This window comes from Lontra canadensis, unplaced genomic scaffold, assembly GCF_010015895.1.
Source record: "Lontra canadensis isolate GAN:19392208 unplaced genomic scaffold, GSC_riverotter_1.0 scaffold9, whole genome shotgun sequence".
NCBI classification, from domain to species: Eukaryota; Metazoa; Chordata; class Mammalia; order Carnivora; family Mustelidae; genus Lontra; species Lontra canadensis.
Genome location: NW_022631003.1, coordinates 26,872,718 through 26,887,902, shown reverse-complemented (window position 1 = coordinate 26,887,902; position 15,185 = coordinate 26,872,718). Strand labels below are relative to the sequence as shown.

The 15,185-nt window shown below is 33.9% G+C and overlaps 1 protein-coding gene across 3 annotated transcripts in view; it reads right to left on the bottom strand.

The window, feature by feature from the left end:
• SLCO1B3 (solute carrier organic anion transporter family member 1B3) overlaps window positions 1–15,185 on the bottom strand; it is a 65,835-nt gene that overhangs the window by 31,390 nt on the left and 19,260 nt on the right. The window lies entirely within an intron of this gene.

Genomic DNA, 15,185 nt, shown 5'->3' with positions numbered 1-15,185 from the left:
CCTGGGCTTAGAACAGTGTCTGCTACAAAGATGCTGAAAAGTGTTTTAAACTGTTGTATAACTAGAACTTACTATGTATCTTACATGAGGTGCTTGGAGGAGGAGATAAAAGGCCCAATACAGCACTTCCATGGCTGGAAAACTGTGCGTACTTTCCTTCTTGTATATGGAACTTGCAATGAAGTTGAAAGAGCTCGAGAAAAGTTGTAAATATTACAACTTATTAGAAATAACTAAGAATTCTTATATAAAATATAGGAAGTCATCTAAAAATGAAACACCAAAGGTGGAAGGGTATCAAAGTCAGTTTTGTTAGGTTGGTAAAGGGAACAAGGCTCACAGGACAAAAATAATAAATTTGTCCAGGGAGATTAGAAAAAATTATCAATATTTTCTTCATGGAAAGCCAATTTTGACATATTATAATATCATTTATTATCTTTACATTATAGAACAGAAAGGAAAATTTTCCGGTTTTAGTCATTTCAAAAGAATCATGTTATTGACACTAGAAATTAAGAAATGGAGATAGGAGTGATGTCCACAAGATGACAAAATAGGAACACTCAATCTTCCTTACCCCATGGATATATTAGCTTAACAACAACAAACTGAACATCTCTGTGAGAAATCCACAAATCATTTGAAATAATTCTGCATCCTACACAGTGTGAAGCCAACTGCACAAGTTCAGTAGGAAAATCTGTGACACTCTCAACTTTCTTGTCAGAGCCTTCCCCCAAGCAAGCATCACTGATGCGATTGGGACAAAACCCCCAACTCCCATATTCTGTCTGGGGAGAAAAAGGAATAGAACTTATATCCAATGTTCTGGCTTGTAAGGAGGCAGCACCAGGGACCAGTTTGTATTCAAGTACTGACAAAAGTGTATGGCCAGATTTGAGAAGCTCAAAATAGACAATGAACAATGAACCAGAATCTGTAGTACCAAGAACAGACACTAGGTAGAGCACCAGTATTGTAATTTACTAAATCGGGGAGAGTGCCGTATCTTAGGCACTGGGCAGAACTCCTAAGTAGACACCAGCAAACTTCTCTAATAGCCCAAGAACAAACATCCAGAAAAAACTTGAGAAGTCTAGATAATCTCTAGCCTGGCTACATAGTTAGTCTCATCCTGTACAAAACCACACAGTCTGAGAGAAATGGCCGATCCTTCAAATGCCAAATTTCCAACAACAAAACTAGTAAGACGTATAAAGAAACAGAAAACATAACAAATTCAAAGGAAGAAATTAAATCTCCAAAACTGACTCTAAAGAAACGGAGATACATGAATTGCCAGAAAAAGAATTCAAAATTATCATAAGGATATTCAATGAATTAAAACACAGAATAGATATACCTCTAAATGAAATCAGAAAAACAATGCATAAACAAAATGAGATTATTAATGATGCAACAGAAACTTGGAAGAAGAATCAAACAGAAATTCTGAAACTTAAGAAAACATTACCTGAATTGAAAACTTCACCAGAGGAGCTCAAAATTAAACTTGACCAGACAGAAAAAGAATCAACAAACTCAAAGACTGATCCAAGAGGGGGAAAAAAAATGAATGAATAAAAATGAAGAATGTAAGGACCTATGTAACACCACCATCAAGCAGAACAGTATTTGCATTATGAGAATACCAGAAGAAGAAAAAGGGGCAGAAAAATTGTTCAAAGACTATAGCTCCAATTTTCCCAAATCTAAGTAAAGAAATGTACGTACACATTTGATAAATTCAAAGAAGCAAGTCTAGGATAAATGTAATGAGACTGACACCAAATATATCATAATTAAATTGTCAGAAGCCACAGACAAAAAGAAAATCTTGAAAGCAGTAGGAGAAAAGTGATTCATCACATACAAGGGAATTCCCATTAAACTATCATCAGATTTTTCAGCAAAAAAGTTTTGCAAACTAGAAAGGAATAGAATAAAGTATTCAAAGTACTAAAAGAAAAAGACTGCCAAGAAAGAATATTTTATCTGTCAAAGCTGTCCTTTTTTAAAAAAAAATTTTTTTTTTTCATTTATTTGACAGAGAGAGATCACAAGCAGGCAGAGAGGCAGGCAGAGAGAGATGGGGAAGCAGGCTCCCTGCTGAGCAGAGACCCCGATGTGGGGCTCAATCCCAGGACCCTGAGATCATGACCTGAGCCGAAGGCACAGGATTAACCCACTGAGCCACCCAGGCACCCCAAAACTGTCCTTTAAGAATAAGAAATCAAGATTTTCTCAGATAAGTCAAAGCTGAGGGAATTCATAACCACTGGATCTGCCTTACAAGAAACACTGAAGTTTCTACAAGTTGAAGTGAAAGGATGATGAATAGCTACACAAAACCATACCAAATATAAAATTCCCTAGTAAAGGAAATATAAAATACAATACAATAATACAATTTATTGTCTATAGAGTATACATAAAGAGAAATGAAAGGAGTATCAGAATATATCACTACAAAAAATATAAACATGAAGAGAAACATCAAGAGAGGAAAAGAGAATAAAAAATTTTAAGACAGAAAGAAAACAAATGAAAAAATGATAATTGTTTGCTATTCATAATTATTTTAAATATAACTTGATTAAGTACATTAATTAAAATACATGGATTTCCTGAGTTGATTAAAAAAAAATAAGATTCAACTACATGCTGTCTATAAGAGATTCACTTTAGATCTAGGACACCAAAAGGCTGAAAAGGAAAGGTATGTAATAATCTGAATATTTCTGTCCCTTTAAAATTCATGTTGAAAACCTAATCATGAAAGAGAAGGTTTTAAGAAGTGGGACCTTTGGAAGGTTATTATGTCAAGCAGAGACCCCGTGAATAGGATTAGCATCCTTAAAAAAGAGACACCAGAGGGCTCTCCTGCCCTTTCTCCATCATATGTAGACACAATGAGAAAACAACTATGACAGGAAGCTAGCCATCACCAGTAACCTAATCTTCCAGCAGCTTGATCTTGAATTTCCCAAACTCCAAAATTATGAGAAATAAATATTTGTTATTTAGGTCACCCAGTCTATGGTATTTTTGCTATACTGCCCAAACAGGTGAGAAATAATATTTTATGCAAATAAGAACCTAAAGAGAATAGGGATAGCCATACTTTTACAGATAAAATAGTCTTTAAGACAAAAACTCACAAGAGACAAAGGACATTATATAATGAAAAAATGGTCAGTATATCAGGAAGATATAATAATTGTAAACACATATATATGTAACTAAAATTAGAACTCAAATATTTGAAGCGAACATTGACAGAACTAATAGTAGAAATGGAAACATATTAAGAATAAGAGATCCGATACCCCCACTTTTAATAGTGAATAGAACAACTAGATAGGAAATCAATAGGGAAACAAGACTTGAACAACACAGTAAGCCAATTAAACCCATTTGGACCCAGACATTTGTAGAATACTCCATCTATCAGCAGAATATACATTGTTCTCAAGTATACATGAAACCTTTTCCAAAACAGACCGTATGTTATGTCACAAAACAGTCCTAACAAATTGAATAAAACTGAAATCATACAATGTATTCTTTCTCATTGACCACAGAGAAATCCACAAATACGTGGAAATTAAACAATACAACTAATAAATCAAAGAAGAAATCACAAGAGAATTTAGAAACTATCTGGAGACAAACGAAAATGAAAACACAACATACCAAAACATATGGGTGTCGTAAAAGCACTATTAAAAATGTATAGTGATAGATGATAACATTGAAAAAAAAGATCTCAAATCAACAACCTATCCTTATACCTCAAGTGTCTAGAAAAAGAAGAAAAAACTCAATCCAAAGTTATCAGAGTTAAGTAAATAATAAGGATTTTAGAGTAGAGATAAATGAAAAGAGGACAGAAAAACAATAGAAAAAATCAATGAAACTAAGAGTTAGGTTTTGAAGAAATCAACAAAATTGACAAACACTTAGATTAATGGAGAAAAAGAGAGGAGACTCAAATAGCTAAAGTTAGAAATGAAAGAGGAGACATTACAAATAATGTCACGGAAATAAAATAAGTTATGACAGTACTATGAACAATTATATGCCAAAAAATTGGATAACCTAGAAGAAATGGATAAATGATTAGAGATGAAATAACCTACCGGAATTGAGTAATGAAGAAATTAAAACTCTGAACAGACCTGTATCTAGTGAGGAGATTGAAGCTGTAGTTAGAAACTCCCAACAAAGAAAGCCCAGGACAGGATGCCTTCACTGGAGAATTCTACCAAGCATTTAAACAATTAATGCTAATCCTTCTCAAATACTTTGAAAGAATTGAAGAGGAGGGGAGACTTCCAAATCCATTAAATGAGGCCACATGACCTAATATCAAAGCCACACAGATATCACAAGGAACTACAGACTAGAATCCCTGATGACTACTGTTGTAAACATTCTCAACAAAATACTAGCGAACAGTAATTAACAGTGCATAAAAAGGATCACATATCATAACCAAGTGGAATTTATAACTGGGATGCAAGTCAGATTGTTGAAAATCTAAATTATGAAAATAAATCAATGTAATACATCACATTAACAAAATGGAGAATAAAACCACATAATTATCTCAACAGATGCAGAAAAAACATTTCACAAAATTCAACAGTCTTATGTTAGAAGCACTCAGCAAACTAGGAATAGAAGGAAACTATCTCAGGGCACCTGGGTGGCTCAGTGGGTTAAGCCCCTGCCTTCAGCTCAGGTCATGATCTCAGGGTTCTGGAATCAAGGCCTACATTGGGCGCTCTGCTCGGTGGGGAGCCTGCTTCCCCCTCTCTCTCTGCCTGCCTCTCATCCTACTTGTGATCTCTCTCTTTCTGTCAAATAAATAGATCTTTAAAAAAAGAAGGAAACTATCTCAACATGATAAAGGCCATATGTAAAAAGCCCATATCTAACATCATAATCAATGGGGAAATATTGAAAACTTTTCCTCTGAGATCAGGAACAAGGTAAGGATGCCCACTGTAGCCACTACTACTCAACACAGTACTGGAAGTTCTAGCCAGAGTAATTAGACAAGAAAAAAAAAATTAAAATCATACAAACTGGAAAAGAAGCAAAATTATATTTTTACTATATTATTTATTTATACTTTATGTTATTATTATTATTTGTTTATGGATGACATGATCTAGTTCATAGAAATCTGTAAGGATTCCACATATGAAAAGCTATTAGAACTACTAAACAAGTACAGCAAAGATACGGGATAAAAAAGTTAACACTCAAAAATTAGTTGTTTTTATACATTGCAAATAAGCAATCTGAAAAGGAAATTTAAAAAAGAATCCTGTTTACTATAGCTTTGAAGGAATAAAATATTTAAGAATAAGGAGGTGAAAGACTTGTATCTTAAATACTACAAAATACTGTTAAAGAAATCAAAGAAGATCAAATAAATGGAAAGACAACTGTGCTAGTAGATTAGAAGATAAAATATTGTTAAAATGTCCACGTTGCGCAAAGTTAAAATGCTCACACTACTAAGTGGGGGTATGTTGATGATCAGGGAAGACCCATTAAACAAGTTAAGATGCATGTTTTCATTTACTGAATGAGTGGGATACCCAACCAACCTCCTGTCAGTTTTCCCTGGGACCTCTCTTCCTCCTGTTATCACTGTCTTTGCCTTTGATATACACTTGGAGCCACTTCCGTGCTTTACAGTTTTCTTCTCTTGCACGTGTCTTGGACTAAAATCTCTTTCTATTTCTTTTTACTATTTACCTTTCAGAAAACCCTCATGGTTTCTGATTTACAGAATATATCCCTTCTTGTTTTCTAACAGGGTTATCAGTTGCTTTTAATACCCTTTAGAATATTTATTAAAATTGGAGGGAGGAAGATCTGGCTTCTGCCTTATGCTCAGTCTGCTATGAAGAATTGGAAGGCTTCGAGTTTTGACTCTCTTCTAGTGAATAAATAGAGAAAATGTTATTAGGCTCTCCATCAAACTCGGATGCCTAACATGCAATGAGCAAAGACTCAATAAATGTTTTTGGATTGTTAGATAAATTATTATTCCCCCAATTCAGATTGTAAATCTGGTACAGAGTCAACATGTAGTGAAACCTCTCATTTTTTAGTTTTCTGAGTTTCCAGATGGAGATAATTCTTGTACCTTAGTTAGGCGGATTAACTTAAATAATATATATAAGATTCTTGGCATAGTGCTGGCCATACAGTAAGCACAGATAAATGTATTTTTATTACCATTATGAGATACCATCATCCAGTTCTTTTTTAATTTTTTATTTTTTAAATTTCTTTTCAGTGTACCAGAATTCATTGTTTATGTGCCACATCATCCAGTTTTTAACTTTAGGTTCATAAACTTTAGGTTCATTCAGAGCAAAACGGAACTTATGATCATTTAGCTAAACACAATTTTATGCCATATACTATGATAGGCATTGCAGAATCAGTAATGAGCATATTGACAATATGATTTATTGATTATTAAAGAAATAGAAAAGTGAACTCATCTAAATACTGACTACCAAATCACTCATTTGTGAAATCAAAGAGGAGAAAATTTCTGAAAGTAACAGAATATCTCATTAAAGCAGATATAATCCAATATAAACCCTGACCTGTATGAAAGGAAATTTCTGGAAGTTCAGGGAAAGCTTTTTCACAGTTCATATCTACAATCTTAAAAGGCAAATTAGCTTAAGATAAGAGACTCAATGCTGTGAAGTGTGTAAACCTGGCGATTCACAGACCTGTACCCCTGGGGCTAATAATAGATTATATGTTTATAAAAAAATTTTAAAAATTATAAAAAAAGATAAGAGACTCAGAATAGTGGAACTCTCATAGCATAATTCTAAACTTTTTTAAAGAAAGGGAAAAGTTCATTGAATTCTGCCTCTGAAGCCAATATACACTATATGCTAATTAACTGAATTTAAATAAATTAAAATAAAAAATAAATTAAAATTTTAAAAGGAAAAAGGTAATAGATGTAAACATATAGCCACCAAAGAATCTCTCCAATGAACTGGGATTTTAGAAGGATATGAAATTAGTTAATATAGATAGATTTATAAATGTGCTTTCTTTTAATCTAACTATAACCCCATGAGATGGGCATTTTTAACCCTATTCCTAATGTAGGACTGAAATGCAGAGAAAGAATGATATAATGATTTTTCTCAGAAGTTAAAAAAAATCAAAAAGAAAGCCAAAATCTTTAGTGAAAAATATTAAAAGGACATGCCATGAGGGAGAGAATTTCAGGCTGAAAGATTTCAAAACAGAGATACAAATGTTCACAATTATCAAATGGATAGTAAAGTATCACAGGTTGAAGAAGGTTACTGGTATTCAGGTAAGAGATAAAGTCTATATTTACCTGCAATCATGGCAAGTTAGTTCATTATATTTTTTGGCAAGAGTTCTGGGATTGAAGTCAGGAGACAGTTCCAAGTTTCTATTTTGCCAGAGGTACAGCCATGATTAACTAGGTTAACTCATTTGAACCTCAATTGATTTACTCAGCAAACATTTATTGAGCAATCCAATCTATCAATTATTCTGCTACATCTTGGAGTTGAGATGTGCAGAGTAAGAAGGGCGGTAAAGCTAGACATAATAAATGCAATAAATAATGCCAGCATAATAATGTAATGAATACTATAAATTTATAAAGTCATGAATACATAGGAAAGATGATTAATTCTGTCTATCCTGGTTAAATTTTCTATAGGTGTGGTGACATCTGAACTACGTCTTTAAGAGATAATAGAAACTCAGAAATTGAAGAAGAAATAAACATTTAAAACAAAATAGGAAATGCAGGAAAAGCCCAAGTAGTGAAAGAACAGAGATAATTTGAAAAACAGAAAGATTATCTGTGTAGGTGGAACAGAAGGATAGAAATATGCCAAACATTGGGAGATGCAATTGTATTTTTAAATGTAGCATAAGGAAATTAAATTTTAGAGGGTTGATTCCAGTATCCATGAAAAGATGGACTTAGTAACAAAGAAAATTTTTAGAAAGCTGATTTCAGGGGCACCTGGGTGGCTCAGATGGTTAAGCCTCTGTTCAGGTCATGATGCCAGGGTCCTGGGATCAAACCCCAGATCAGGCTCCCTGCTCACTGGGGAGCCTGCTTCTCCCTCTCCCTCTGTTGCTCCCCCTGCTTGTGCTTTCTCTCTCTCTCTCTTTCTGACAAATAAATAAATAAAATAAAATCTTGAAAGAAAGAGAGAAAGCAAGCAAGAGAGAGAGAAAGAAAAAAAAAAAAGAAAATTTGAAAAGAAGGAAAGAAAACAAAGAAGAAAGCAAGCTGTTCTCAGAAAAAAAAGAAAGCCTAAGCTGGAAAGAAGGAAACAAAAGATCACAGACACACTTTGGAGAAGTTTAAGAGGAGAATCAACAAGATGTGGGAATAAGAGGAAATGAGTTTTCTGATTTTATTTTCTAAGTTTCTAGTTTGGATAAGTGTATGTACTAACATTGTTACTTGAGATGAGAAGAGAAGTCTTGGGGTTAAAAACAATGAAATCACCTTTTCAAAAGTCAAGTGTGAGATTCCTAAAAATAAACATGCATCAAGAAGACACAGCTGGCAGGTTTGGTGCTCAAGAGAGAGTTTTGTCTGGAGGCAATAGGGAACGGCTTTATAGTTAATCAATTTTCAAGTTTATTCTATTAAAAAAAATCTCCTGCCCCACTGCACACTCACTTTTCCATAAGTCTCTTTCCTGTCCTTTCCAGTAAGTTGTTTACATTTGCATGAATCAAACCCTATTTCTTGCCTCACTCCTCTCAAGTATTCTGAGCAGGCTTATGTTATTCTCGCTTTTCAATTTTTTTTGTTTTTTCAGGGTTTTGTTTCAGACTCTCTTCTCTTTTTACTCTACATACCCCTTCTGGGAAAGCTCACCAACTGTCATTGTAGTCAGGGTGATCTTGAAATATGTATAACCATTTCCGCCTCCAAAAGAGCTCAGTAAGTTCCCACGAAATGGATCCTCCAGCAAATAAAGACTTTATAAAATTATAAAGTCTAAGGGGAAACCCAAAACCACCTGGAGGAAGACACGGGAACACAGCAGACAAAAGCAGTCAGACTCTGGTTGGGAGTTGACACTTAGAAGAAAAGGTGTAAGATTAGGTTCTCATTCTTATGGCTTTGAGGTGAGGCCACAGTACCTTCAAAGCTACAACTCTAGGGCAACTGGGTGGCTTGTCCATTGAGTGAACTACTCTTCCACTCAGGTCATGAACTCAGGGTCTTTAGATCAAGTCTGCTTAGGGTCCTCCGTCTCCTTCTCCCTCTGCTCCTGCTCCCTGCACTTGTGCACATGCATTTTCTCTCCCAGGGGCATGCCGGGGGCGGGGGTGGGAACAAAATCCCTGTAGTCCTTTTAGCCCAAAAAATGAAAAAGAAGAGTTTAGGTTAACCACAGCCACCTAAAAGTTGCAGGGGGAGACTCTTATAAAGGAGAGGTCCAGAGAAAGGTGGCAGGGGGTGCTGGGGAGGTGCAGCTGAGATGATAAGAAGTAAGGCAAAAGTCAGGCAAAATTGGAAAATAGTGTGAGTATACACTAATTAAATGTTTGCTGGAATTTAATGTGAGTATACACTAAATGTTTGCTGGAATTATAATGTGAGTATACACTAATTAAATGTTTGCTGGAATTTAAATTAAGAAAAATGGAAACAGTTGTGTTTCCATTTTTATTCTTAGAGCTCTTAGTTTTTAAAAAAAACTTATTTTTCATGTTAATATAATGACATGGGGCGCTATTTTAGCTTATTTTACTGAAATGCAAAATTTTCATAGTTGAATACTACAAATTATTATTTGATCTTTTTTCGTTTGTTTTCAGTTATCTCTTGAAAACTATATCTAAGTTTTTTCCTGCCTTTTAGAAACAAGGTATAGGGTTTTTGAATTAATCTTAATTCACTAATATTTGTAATGTAAATTTATTATGCTATTTGCTTTACCGAAATAACCTGATCTTTTTCTCATCTTCAGATAGCACTGTTGCTCAGAAGAATTTCTAGTTAGAATGCTTTGTGAATGGAGAAGACAACTGTGGATGTGGTAGAAACAAGAAGAGAACTGGAATTAGAAGTGGAGCCTGAAGATTTGACTCTATTGCGGCAATCTCCTGATAAAACTTTAATGGAAGAGGAGTTGCTTCTTATGGACAGAAAAAGTGTTTCTTGAGATGGAATCTACTCCTGGTGAAGATGCTACAAAGACTGTAAAATGACAATAAAGCATTTAGAATATTACATCAACTTAGCTTAATGCGGCAATAGGGGTTGAGAGGCTTGACTCCAATTTTGAAAGAAATTCTACTGTGGTGAAATGCTATCAAACAGAGAGCTATGAAAGGAAGAGCTAACTGGTGTGGCTAGCTTCACGGCTGTCTCATTTCAGGAAATTGCCAAACTTCAGCAACCACCACCCTGATCAGCCAGTAGTCATGAACTTTGAGGCAAGACCCTCCACTAGCCAAACGATTATCAATTTCTGAAAGCTCAGATGATGGTTAGCATTTTTTAGCAATATTTTTAAAAATTAAGGTATGTACATTGTTTTAGGCATAATGTTATTGCACACTTAATAAACTACATCATAGAGAAGTATAACTTTTGTATGTACTGAGAAACAAACAAATAAAAAATTATTTGACTCCCTTTGCTGCAGTGTTTGCTTTGTTATGGTGGTCTGAAACCAAACCCAAAATATCTCTGAGGTATACTTCTATAAGACTAACAGAAAACAACACTGTAGCAATAGTAAGTCTTCTCTAACAATAATTACTTTAAATGTAAATAGATTAAGCTCCCCCATCAAAAGACATAAAATGGTTGAACAGATAAAAAAAAGAAAAAGAAGACTCAACTATGCCCTGTCTATAAGAAAGTCACTTTAGATTTAAGGACACACAGAGGCTGAAAGTGAAGTGATGGAAAAAGAGATCTGATGCAATTGGTAACCAAAAGAGAACAGGAGTGGTTGCACCGATATCAGACAAAATAGAATTTAAGTAAAAAAGTCACAAGAAACAAAAAAGGACATTATATAACAATAAAAGCATCAATTGACCAGTAAGATAGAAAAATTATAAATATATATTATATGTGTGTATCCAACATCAGAGTGCCTAAATATATAAAGTCAACATTGACAAAACAGAAAGTATCTATGGCAATACAATAGGAACCTTTAATACCTCATTTTAAATAATGGAGAGAATATCCAGATGGAATTTCAATTAAAAAAAAATGGAGAACTTGAAAATTACTATATAAAGCAAACAAACCTAATAATATATAGAGAACATTTACCTAACAACAGCAAAATATACATTTCTCTTAAAGGTACACATATCTTTCTCTAAGATATATCTGATGGTAGGTCACAAAATACAATCTTAACAAATTAGGGAGGATTGAAATCATACTGAGTACCTTTTCTCCCCATGATAGAATGAAACTAGAAATCAACAGCAAAAGGAAAACTAGAAAATTTACAACATGTGAAAATTAAACAACACATTCTTCAACAACAATGGGTCAAAGAAGAATTCAAGGAAATAGTTAGAAAATACCTCAAGACAAAAATGGAAACATGACCTATAAAAAGTTATGGAATGCAGGAAAAACAGTATTGAGAGAACATCATAGCACCTACATTAAAAAATAAAGCTCTCAAATAAACCATCTAACTTTACATGTCAATGAGGTAGAAAAAGACAAAAACTAAGACCAAAATTAGCAGAAGGAAGGAAATAACAAAAGTCAGAGCAGAAATAACAAAAAAAAGAAAAGAAAAACAATAGGAAAAACCAATAAAACTAAAAGTTAGTTACTGAAAAGATTAAAAATTGATAAACCCTTAGACTAAGAAAAAAGATAACATATTCAAATGAGTTTTTAAAAAGAGACATTATAATTGATGCCACAGAAATAAAAAGGATTGGACTCAGTTGATTAAGCATCTGACTCTTGGTTTTGGCTCAGTTCACCATCTCAGGGTTGTGAGATGAGCCCAAAGTTGGGCTCAGCCAGGAGTCAACTTAAGATTCTCTCCCTCCACCCTTCCCACATGCATGCATGCGCTCTTTCTTTCTCTCTCTCTCTCAAAAAATAAATAAATAAATAAATAAATAAATAAGAAAGAAAGAAAGAAAAGAAAAGAAAAAGAAAAAGAAAAAAAAAAGAGACTATTGTGAAAGACCACTTTTTAGAGATTACTACACCAACAAACTGGATAACTTAATAGAAATGGATAAATTACTAAAGACATACAATGTATCAAGACAAAATATATAAAATATATGTAACATACAAAATGTGTATATATACATATTTATACACATAGTATATTTTTTCACAAGTTTTGGAGATTAGGACCTGGACATCTCCCTTTGAGGGCTGTTATTCTGCCTATCTGTGAATTTATTAGGTAAATGGCAAAGAGGTATTAAGGTTGCAAATGGAGTTGCTAATCAGATGACCTAAAGAGATTATCCTGAATTATCCTGGTTAACCCAATGGGATCACAAGGGTCCTTTAAATGTGGAAGGGGGAAGCATAAGAGTTAGTGTTCACCTGATGCAGTCTGAGACTTTTGGACTGACCACCAGCTCTGCATATGAAAGAAAGCCTTAAGCCACAGACTTTGGGCAGCCTCCGGAAGCAGGAAAAGGCAAGGAAATGGACTGTTACCTAGAGCCTCCAGAAAGGAACACAGCCTTGCCAACACCTTGATTGTAGTACACTGTGAACCCATTTCGGACTTCTGAACTTCAGGACTCTAAGATTATTACAGAACTCTAATAAATTAGTTTTTTATGCCATTAAAGGCACACATGGGCACACACACATCTACATATCTGAGTTTGTGTGTCAGTGTCAGCTGGTGATAAATTCTATGAAAAAAATAAATTTGATCAATGAGTTATGAGTAGGAAAGGGTATTTTATATGGGGTAGTCAGGGATGAGATAATGTTTAAATAGAAATGTGAATGAAATGAAGGAGCAAGGTATCTGGAAGTAGAACATTCAGAAGGGAAAATAGAAAGTAGAAACTTCTCCAAGTCAGAAGTTTGCTCAACATTTTGACAAATTAGCGAAAGTCTAATATGGCTGATGGTTAATATGGAAAGTGAGTCAGAGGAAACCAGCAGGATATGAATATTACTGACAGTTACATAAGGGGTGGTTATTCTGATTGTTTTTGAAGGGGGAGTGCAATTAAGGCAAAAAGGGAGGACTTTTACTTCCACCTTATTATTTATATTTTTTGATAACGATGCATTACCATTGCCTTAAGAATTTGTGTTACAACATAATGGTACAAGAAATCTGAAGCCAGAAAAGAATTTTTCTTTCTTCAAAAGAAAAAATGACATGTAAAGATGAAGAATGTATCAGCAGGGTTTATGTGATGTAGTTGGTTTAGTCTAAAACTTGAGGGAAAGTGGTAAGGAAAAAAATCAAACTATGCTGTTGTTATTTATTTAGCTTTTCAAATTTTATTTTATTTAAATTCAATTAATTAACATATCATGCTGTGTTATTTTCAGAGGTCTATTATCTATTTGCACTCTGATACATTTCTGAGTTTACACATGTTAATAACATCATGTGTATATGTGTGTGCCCATGCACCTAAACAGATTTAAGAATCCTGTGGTTGCTTGATACTGAATTACTTGGTCTGAAGGTGAATCTTTTAAAAACACAGAATGAGGAAGATCACTGAATCCCTACCTACCAGAACATCTGGAGGGTACTAATATAGAAAACCACAGTTACTATAGCAATGTGGAGTAGAATTGAGAGCATGGGATTTGGAATCAGACTGCCTCAGTTCAGACCTTGGCTCCAATACTTAACAGCTTTGGGACCAAGAAGGATTCATTTACCCTCTCTGTGTCTCAGTTTTTTCATCTGTAAAAGAGAGATACTAGCATCTGGCGGTGGAATTGTGGTAAGGAACAAAACCACTAAAGCATGGCTAGAACAGAGTCTGACATATAATAAGTGCTCAATAAATGTTAGCTTCTATTGTTATTCTAGCTCTCTGGTCTGGATCATTAGACTGCAATTAACATACTTTGTACATACTAACTTGCAAATATGCTACAAAGGACCATTCTGGCAATTTTAATTGTTTCAGCCAGATTGATGTGCAAATGAGATCATTGTAACCCTCAATGTTTAAAAGAAGAAAGAACCCAGCATACCATATTACCCTTAGACTTGCTTTCACCATTACCTTTTACTTGTGACTGCTTTTCTGCTTAAATATTACTCAAATCTTTCATCAGAATAGACCTTATCCGTAATCTCTGAAAACAAACAAACATGTTCTCTGGACAAAGTTAAAAGGGCCCTTGTATAACAATATTGCAATTGAGTCTGATTCCTGTGGTCCTTATTCAGCAACTAAGACTACAACTTTGAGGAAAACACTTAAAAAACTGGTAAAAGACAGACATGTTTTTTTGTTTTGTTTTGTTTTGTTTTAATTTCTTCAAAACTTCCTATGGGGGTTGAAAAGTTTTGACTTGGGTTTAAGGGTTTTCAGTTACAAGCTGGATGACATTAGCAACCTTCTCAATTTCCTTGAGTCTTGGTTTCTTCAACATTGTACTCAGGGAGTACTTTTTTCTGTCAATGAAAATCCTAATACAGTCTATATACTCTAATGTCTTACAATTGTAAGACAAAATCAAGACACAACATTATTACTTTTATTAACTTGCATATGAAAAAATTAAATGGCTTTCCTAAGACAGTAGTTAGGTATTTGGTTCATGTTTTTTGATTGTTATTACAAATCTCTTTTCTACCAGCCTCTATTATTTAAATTATTAGAATAAAAAATGCTGTTCTTCAAAAGAAAAAAATTATCAGTAAGTCAAGACCACAAAGTGATTCATAAAACTAATGAATCTGCTCTCTTTATAGGTCATTTCCAAGAATTCATTTTATATACTATTCATTATACAGTGACTTATTTTAATGAAATTTATAAATATCTTTTGGTCCATCAAAAACCAAAGAGAAGATATCAAAAGATTTCTAAATTTTTTTTAAATTAGTAAACTCTCAGTCATCAGAATTATCATCGAAGAAATTCCTTTT